Raw genomic sequence first — 10,184 nt, 5'->3', positions numbered from 1 at the left:
CCAGGCATGTAGGGGTGGTTCAATATAAGGATATCCATCAATGTAATCCACCATATAAACAAACTGAAGGAGAAAAAAAACACATGATCATCTCCTTAGATGCCAAAAAGCATTTGACAAAATCCAACACCCATTCAGTTTTAAACTCTTGGAGAGATCAGGGATACAAGGCATATTCCCAAACATAGTAAAGACTATATACAGCAATCCCATAGCCAACAACTAAACAGAAAGAAATTTAAATCAATCCTACTGAAATCAGGAATAAGGCAAGGTTGCCTACTCTCTCCATGTCTCTTCAACATAGTACTTGAAGGCCTAGCTAGAGCAATAACACAACTAAAGTAGATCACGTGGATACAAATCAGAAGGGAAGAAGTCAAAATACCACTATTGCATATGATATGATAGTATACATAAGTGGCCCCCAAAATTTAACCAGAGTATTTCTTCACCTGATAAACACCTTTAGCAAAGCTGCTAGATATAAAATTAACTAAAAAAACAATAGCCCTCTGTATACAAAATACAAAAGGGTTTAGAAATAAATTAGGAAAACTACACTCTTCACAGTAGCCACTTATAACATGAAGTACCTTGGTGAAACTCTAACCAAACAAGTGAAAGACCTATTGAAAAAAAAATCATTTCCATAAAGAATGAAATTGCAGATAATATCAGAATATGGAAATATCTCCCATGCTCATGAATAGGCAGGATTAACAGTGAAAATGCCCATTCTTCCAAAAGAAATCTACAGATTCAATTCAATTCCCATCAAAATACCAACACATTTTTTTTTACATAACTTGAAAGAGAAATGCTCAACATCATATGGAAAAAATAAAAAACAAATGTTGAAAAAAATAAAACAAAAGTTCTCATTAGTTATTCAGTGATTCCCCCCCCCCTTAATTCCTTATCTATCCTTTTGTCTACTTAATTTTTACAAAGAAGCCAAAACTGTATAAAGGAAAAGAGATAGCATCTTCAACAAATGGTGCTGGTCTAACTGGATGTCAACATGCAGAAAAAATGTAAATAAACCCAAATTTATCATCCTGCACAAAACTAAAGTCCAAGTGGACCAGAGACTTCAACATAAAACCAGACACACTTAATGTGTTAGAAAAAAAAAATGGGGAAGTGTCTTGAAATCATTTCTTGAACAGAACACCAACATCACAGGCTCTAAGATTAACAATCAATAAATGGGACCTCATGAAACTGAAAAGTTTCTCTAAAGGAAAGGACACTGTCATCAGAACAAAATGACAAATTACGGATTGGCAAAGGATTTTCACCAACCTTATATCTGACAGAGGTCTAATATCCAGAATATATAAAGAACTCAAGTTAACAAATCAAGTAATCCAATTAAAAAACGGGATGCAGAGAGCTAAACAGAGAATTCTCAATAGAGGAATATTGAAAGGCAGAGAGAAACACTTACTTACAGAAATGCTCAAAGATGACTTAGAGAGGGGCAGGAAGGAGATGAAGGACAGAGGGTGGGATTGAAAGGGAATGAGGGAGGTGACTACAGCTAGGATACAAAGTAAATAAACTCTAATTAATATAAAAAATAAAAATTTAATTAAAAAAGTCCTTAGTTAACCAGGAAAAGCAAATCAACAGGACCCTGGGATTTCACCTTACACCCATCAGAATGGGTAAGGTCAAAAACTCGAGTGAGAACACATCCTGGAGTGGTTGTGGAGAAAGCAGAACCCTCCCCCATTGCTGGTGGGAATGTAAACTTGTACAACCACTTTGGAATTCAATCTGGTGCATTCTCATACAATTAAGAATAGTGCTTCCTCAAGATCCAGCTACACTTCTAGGCATATATCCAAAATATGCTCAAGTACACAAGGACATTTGTTCAACCATGTTTTTAGTTCCGTTATTCATAAGAGACAGAATCTGGAAACAACCCATGATTCCTCAAAGGAGGAATGGATAGAAATTGTGGTGCATTTACACAATGGAATATTTCTCAGCAGTTACAACCAAGGAAATCATGAAATGTGCAGGCAAATGGTGGGAAGTGGAAATATCTTCCTAAGTGAGATATATCAAAACCAGAAAGACACACATGGTATATACTCACATATAAATGGCTATTAGGCATGTAATATATAATAAACATACTAAAATCTGTACACCTAAATAAGCTATGCAAAGAGGAGGATCCTGGGTGAGATGATCAATCTTCACTCAGAAAGGCAAATGGGATGGACATTGGAAGAGGGAGAAAGCAAGGAACAGGACAGGAGCCTACCACAAATGGTCTGTGAAATACTCTAGCCAGTAGGGTATCAAAGCAGAAACTGAGACTCATAGTCAAACTTTCAGCAGAGTGCAGGGAATCTTGAGAAAGAGAAGGATATTAAAGACCTTCATGGAACAGGAGCTCCACAAGGAGAGCAACAGAGCCAAAAATTCTGGGCACAGGGGTCTTTTCTGAGACTCATACTCCAACCAAGGACTATTCATGGAGATAACCTAGAACACATGTACAGATGTAGTCCATGGCAGCTCAGTGTCCAAATGGGTTTCCTAGTAAGGAACAGGGTCTGACTCTGACATAAACTCAGTTGCTGGCTCTTTGATCACCTCCCCCTAATGGGAAAGTAGGCTTGCCAGGCCACAGAGGAAGACAATGCAGACATTCCTGATGCGACTGATAGGCTTGGGTCAGATGGAAGGGGAGGAGAATCTCCCCTATCAGTGGACTAGGGAGTGGCAAGGTAGGAGGAAAGGGAGGAAGGGCAGATTTGGGAAGATAGGAGGGGGAGGGCTACAGCTGGGATACATAGTAATAAAATTTTAATAAATAAAAAATAAGGTCTATAAACTATTACATCAAATTTATTATGTAAAAAAATATGAGAACTCAGGTAGCAATAGGCTGACTTATTCATAGTTTGGGAAAGCAAATAATGTGCATACAGAAGAAAATATTAATACATAAAAGTATAAAAAAATTACCTGGTAAACAAAGAATGGGAATGGCTAGAAAATGGTGTAGAACTAATGGTAGATTTTATGGATTTGGCAGTCCTCGTAGCTCTGATAGAAATGTGAACATACACTTCTGTGATGAGCAGTTGAAATGAAACTCAAATACAAATATAGAGGAAATAAGAAGCTTAAGTATCTAGAAAATTTGCTTTTCTGTTTACATGTATTATATTTCATAAATATTTCATAGACTTCCTCATTTAATAAGAGATACTATGATTAAATTATAACTTTCAAGAGTGATAGTTTGCAATGTCTTTTACGGTAATAATGAAAAAAAGGTCCATTAAGAAGTATGCATTATTATTATTGAGGAGCAATGAAGAAGCACTTGTGGTTACATAACAGTAATTCATACTGTGTTTTCAAAGCCCAAAACAATTTTTTAAATCAACTTCTGACCTCAAAATCTTGAGAAGTAGCTTGACAGATTAGATACTTTAGAGCACGAAGTTCTCCATATGAGAAAGACAAAGTCTTAACAATTAACAGCTAGTGTTTGGTTTTGTTGTTATCAGACTGTAGTAGATTTCTTATTGAACTTACTTTCACAGTGTGTCATGAACAGATAAATTTCTTTCTCAATATAAGACAAAACTAAGTTCATATGAGGATGTTGTAATAGAAATTTAAACAGCAACAACATAATAAAGTCCCTCTAAATAGTGTATACCAAAATGTTCCTGTCTCTCTGCTAAGTGGAATCACTGTACTTCTTCCCCTAGACTACTTACTAGTGTTGTTCAATTTCTTCTTTATAAAAAGAACTGTCCAAGATTTCTGTAAGTCGCAGTCTAGAACAATCATAAGGTTTTTTATGTTATGTTCATTTAAATGTATTCAAATACTAGAATACTAGAATAATTCCTGGAACTCTTATTGTAGTGTATTATTCTTCCTTATTTAATTTTCCTTATAGTAGTAATATACTTGACTGGTGACAGATAATTATGATGATCCTTCATTTGAGGACATTAACAGAGAACACAAAATTTAGCATTGTCATCACTAAAGCAAATATTTATGGATGTAACCTAGGAAAACAAGATTAAATCCAAACATGAGCTGTTAGACTGATAGAAGAAAGGTCCAAGAAGAAAGGAAATGCTGCTATCTCTTATCTCAGTTTCTGACCTAAAGGTGAAATATGGGGTATGGGGGAATGGAGCAAAAGTGGGAAATAAATTATGCATATGATTATATTTCTTTGTATAAATATAAAAATTTCCAAACATACTTCGAGATTATCACTTCTACATATGAGAGATACAGCACCCATCAAATTTTAATATGTGGCCACCTAAACCAGAAATGCATGATGACAGTAATAATCAACATCAAAACAGTGATAGAGAAAATCACACTAGCCTTCATCCCTAAATGAAGAGCTATAAGTAGTCAATGGCTACTAAGATGGAGAAAATGAGCTACTTTAGGGCCAATCCTTCTGAGGTTATTTAATCCCAAATGGTCAGACTTAAAGCCATGTACATATAAACAACATTAAATGGACTCAGCAAGTATATATATATATACATACATACATATGCATCACTAATAAAAAAAGAAGAGATCATGAAAGGGAGAGCAAAAACTGAGAGGAAACTGAGGTAGGAGAAATAGGAAATGAATGATGAAAATATGGTGTTTATGCATGAAATCCTCAAAAGAATAAAATAAGTGTTAAAGTAAAAAATTAAAAAGAACAAAGAAAAATTTCAACAATAATTTTAAATATGACCAGAAAAAGCACACTTACAGCCACCTTGGAGAACTGGTTTAGTGCATGACTGACTGTAGATAGGGAACAAAAAAACACAAACTCCTAGATAATGGTGACAATTTGCCTCAAAATTTATTATTTAAATCTAAAGCACAAATTAAAAAATATATAGTAGAATTATTTATTTTGATTTTAACATTACTTTTTTAATTTCAGAGATGGGACATTAGAGTGTTTTACTTTCATCATTTTTTCTGTTCTTCTTAACCCTCCTCTGTCAGCCCCTAGCCACCTCCCAAATTCACAGCTTCTTCTACTGGGTAAATTCAGTGTTAGTGAATGCATATGTTTCTACGACTGACCATTTGTTACCGGATAATCAGCCAAGGGCTTGTCTCTGGGGAAAATTAATCTTCTTTCCTTCAACTGCTGTTAATTATTTATACCTTTTCATTCAGGGGTAAGGCTCCATGAAATTTTCACATCTACTATGGGATATCAACTGATGCTGTAATTAAGCAGATCATGTTGATGTAGTTATACTATTGAGCTTTCATAGGTGTAGATTCCCTATTGTAGCTAGAAGGTACAATGTATCTATTTTTGTTTATGTACATACATTGTTTTTCTTTTTTTATTTTGTTTGTATCTCAAAAGTGAACTCTCCTCCTCCCCGTCCTTCCCCATTCCTCCTTCCCCTTCCCCTCTCCCTTTTTCCGTAATAAAGGGGACCCTCTTCTCCCCAAATCACCCTTCCCTAGGATCTCAACTCACGTCAGTACTGAGCATATCTTCATCCCCTGACGAAGGACAAGGCAGCTCTGACAAGGGAAACTGATCCAAAGCAGGCAACAGAGTCCATGTTAGAAAAAAAAAACACCAAACTTCCATTTGCCAGGTGTGACATATGAAGACCAAGCAGCCTATCCACTACATGTGTTCAGGGAACCTAGGTTCAGATCATGCGTGCTCCTTAGTTGATGTCTCAGTCTTTGAAAGCCCCCGATGGGACAGAGTTAGTTGTCGCTGTTGGTCTTCTTGTGAGGTTCCTGACTATTACATGTCCTTCATGTTTCCTCACACACTTCCACAGGATCCCTGGAGTCATCCTCTGCTGCCGGAGTCTCCCATTCGAGAATGAAGTCAGGCTCCTGTCTGAAAGCATAGCGGAGTATCATTGGTGTTAGGGGCTGGCTTTCTACCATGGGGTGAGTCTCAACTTGGACTAATTATTGGTTGGACTTTCCCTTTTTTCCCTAGTTAACCCTGCACTTCTTGTAGGCAGGGTAATTTTTGGATGACAGGTTTTGTTGGTGGATTGTTATCCCCCCTCCTCCTACTAGTCTTGCCTGGCTACATGGTGATCTCTTCAGTCTTCATGATTCCCGACCCCCGTTAGTAGTCTCAGCTAGAGGCACACCCATGTCCTCCCAGGAGCCTATCCTGTTACAGGCCTCCAGTTTGACAGAGATGTACCCCTTCAGTTTCTCTTCCTGTCCCCAGCCCTCTCACCTCCCCCATCCCAGTTCTCCCCACTTCTGATCCCAGCCTTGTTTCCTTCCGCATTCTATCTCCTGCCCAGTTCCCTCCCTTGGGTCCTCTTTGTTACTTAGCTTCTTTGGGTCGGTGGATAGTAGGATGATTATCCTGTGCTATATATAGGTCTCATATTCACTTATAAGTGAGCACATACCATGTGCATCTTTTTGCGTTTGGGTTACCTCGTTTAGGATGACCTTTTCTAGCTGTATCCATTTGCCTAGAAATTTCATGATTTATTTTTCTTTGAAAGCTGAGTAGAATTCTGTTGTGTAAATGTACCACAATTCCTGTATCCATTCTTCTTTTGAAGGACATCTAGGTTGTTTCCAGTTTCTGGCTATTATAAATAAAGCTGCTATGAATATGGTTGAGCAAATGTCCTTGTTTTATGGAGGAGCATCATTTGTGTATATGCCCAAGAGAAGTATAGCAAGTTCTTGAGGTAGAACTATTCCTAATTTTCTGAGAAAGCACCACATTGATTTGCAGAGAGAATGTAGAAATTTGCACTCACACTAGCAATGGAGGAGTGTTCCCCATTCTCCACATCCTCTCCAGCATTTGTTGTCACTTGAGTTTTTGATCATAGCCATTCTGACTGGTGTAAGATGGAATCTTAGATTCGTTTTGATTTGCATTTTGCTGATGGCTAAGGACAATGAGCATTCTCAGCCATTTGCGAGTCTTCTGTTGTGATTTCTCAGCTTATTTCTGTATCCCATTTTAATTGGATTATTTGATTTGTTGATCTTTAATTTCTTAAATTCTTTGTATATTTTATATATTGCCCTCTATCTGATGTAGGGTTGGTGAAAATCAATTCCCAATCTGTAGGTTGCTGTTTTGTTCCATTAAAAGTGTTCTTTGACTTACAGAAGCTTCTCAGTTTCATGAGACCCCATTTATCATTTGTTGATCTCAGAGCCTGTGCTGCTCTGTTCAGAAAGTTGTCTGCTTTGCCAATGAGTTCCGGACATTTTCACACTTTGTCTTCTAATAAGTTTAGAATCTCTGGTTTTATGTCAAGATCTTTGATCCACTTGAAAATGAGTTTTGTGTAGGGTGATAAATACTGGTCTATTTGCATTTTTCTACATGCAAACATCCAGTTAAACCAGCACCATTTGTTGAAGATGCTTTTTTCTTTTCATTGTATGGTTTTGAAAAAAAGAGTGTGGGTTTATTTCTGAGTCTTCAATTCTGTTCTATTGATCAACCTGTCTGGTTCTGTCAATACAATACATGTCTTTTCTACTATTGCTTTGTAGTGTAGCTTGAGACCAGGAATTTTTATACCACCAGGACTTCTTTTATTGTACAGAATTGTTTTGGCTATCCTGGTTCTTTTCTTTTACCATATGAAGTTAATGGTTGTTCTTTCTAAGTCTGTAAAGTATTGTGTTGGAATTTTGAAGGGAATTGCATTGAGTCGGAAGATGGCTTTTGTCAAAATGGCTGTTTCTTACTATGTTAATCATACCAATCCATGAACATGGGAGACCTTTCTATCTTCTAAAATCTTCAATTTCTTTCTTCAAAGACTTGAGTTCTTGTCATACATGTTTTTTATTTGCTTGGTTTGAGTTACAACAAGATATTTTGTATTATTCATTGCAATTATAAAGGGGGTTGTTTTCCTAATTTCTTTCTCAGCCATTTTGTTGCTTATATAAAGGAGGGCTACTCACTTTTTGAGTTAATTTTTTATCCAGACATTTTGTTGAAGGTGTTTATCAGCTGAAGGGTTTCTCTGGTACTATCTTGGGGATCACTCATGTATACCATCATATCATGTGCAAAGAGTGATACTTTGACTTCTTCTTTTCCAATTTATATCCATTGATCTCTGTTGCTTGTCTTATTAGATTTCAGGTACTGTATTGAAAAAAAATGGTGAGAGTGGACAGCCTTGTCTTGTCCTTGATTTTACTGGGAACACTTTAATTTTCTCTCCATTTAACTTGATGTTGGCTATTGGCTTGTTGTATATTGTCTTTGTTGTGTTTATGTATGTGCCTTGAATCCCTGATCTCTCCAAGACTTTAAACATGAAGGGGTATTATATTTGTACAAAGGGGCTTTTCAGCATGTAATGAGATTATCATGTTTTTTTTTCTTTCATTTTGTGGATTACAGTGATGGATTTTTGAATGTTGAACCATCCCTCCATTCGAGGGAGTAAGCCTACTTGATCCTGCTGGATGATATTTTTGATATATTCCAGGATTCAGTTTGCAAGTACTTTTTGAGTATTTTTGCATCAATGTTCAAAAGGGAGATTGGTCTGAAATTCTATTTTTTTTTTTTTTTTTTTTGGTTGGGTCCTTGTGTGGTTTAGGTATCAGGATTTTGTGGCCTCATAGAATAAGCTTGGCAATATTATTTCTGTTTCTATTTTGTGGGAATGTTTGAGGAGTATTAGTATTACCTCTTCTTTGAAGGTCTGGTAGAATTCTGTGCTAAAACCATTTAGCCAAGCGCTCTTTCTTGTTGAGAGGCTTTTGTAGACCAATTTTATTTCCTTGGATGTTATAGGCTTATTTAAATTATTAACCTGATCTTGACTTAACTTGGGTAAGTAGTATCCATCTAGAAAATCTTCCATTTAATTTAAGTTTTCCAATATTTTTAAAGTGCGACCACATGATTCTTTGGATTTCCTCAGTGTCTATTTTATGTATCCCTTTTCATTTCTTTTTTACCCCTTTTCATTTCTGATTTTATTAATTTGGATACTCTCCCTGTGTCTTTTAGTTAGCTTGGCTAAGTGTTTGGCTATCTTGTTGATTTTCTCAGGAAAAAAAAAAAAAACTCTTTTGTTGATTCTCTGTACTGTTCTCTTTTTTTTTCTGAGTTTTTTATTTCATCTCTGAGTTTGATTATTTCCTGCCATAAGCTCCTCTTGGGTGTGTTTGCTTCATTTTTTCTATAGCTTTTAGGTGAGCTGCTAAGTTACTAGTATGAGCTCTCTCTACTTTCTTTATGAAGGCACTTAGCACTATGAAATTTAATCTAGGCACTGCTTTCATTGCATCATAGGTCTGGGTATGTTGCACCTTCGGGTTTGGGTATGTTGAGCCTTTCTTTTCACTGAATTCTAGGAAGTATTTAATTTCTTTCATTCATTACTCCCTGACCCAGTGGTCATTGAGAAGAGAGTTGTTCAGTTTCCATGAATTTGTAGGCATTCTATTGTTTCTGTTATTGTTGAAGTCTAGTTTTAATCCACAGTGGTCTGAAAAAATACAAGGTGTTATTTCAATTTTCTTGTATTTGTTGAGACTTGATTTGTGTCTCACTACATGGCCAATTTTGGAGAAATTTCAATGAGACACTGAAAAGAAGTTATATTCTTTTGTGTTTTATTGGTTAGCTTCATTATTTCTCTATATAGTTTCCACTTCAATAATCTGTCCATTGGTGAGAGATATGTGTTGAAGTCTCCTACTATTACTGTGTAAGATTCAATATGTGATGTAAATTTTAGTAATGTTTCTTTTACAAATGTGGGTGCCCTTGCATTTGGGGCATATATGTTCAGGATTGTGATGTCCTCACAGTAGATTTTTCCTTTGATGATTATGAAGTGCCCTTCCCTATCTTTATTAATTAATTTTGGTTGAAAATCTATTTTTATAGATATTAGAATAGCTACTTCAGCTTGTTTCTTGTGTCTGTTTTTCTTGGAAAATCTTTTTCCAGCCCTTTATTATAAGGTAATATTTATCATTATTGATGAGGTATGTTTATTGCATTCAACAGTATGATGGTCCTGTATTAGCCTGTTTCTTTTTATTGAGGCTTTGAGGTCATTGATATTGAGAAATATTAATGACCAGTTGTTGTTACTTCATGTTATTTTGATGTTGATGATGGTGAAGTGTGTGTGCGC

This window comes from Psammomys obesus, unplaced genomic scaffold (assembly GCF_907164565.1).
Source record: "Psammomys obesus unplaced genomic scaffold, mPsaObe1.curated_primary_1811, whole genome shotgun sequence".
In the NCBI taxonomy this organism is placed as follows: domain Eukaryota; kingdom Metazoa; phylum Chordata; class Mammalia; order Rodentia; family Muridae; genus Psammomys; species Psammomys obesus.
The sequence above is the reverse complement of the archived record's forward strand: the minus strand, read 5'-3'. Positions refer to the sequence as shown.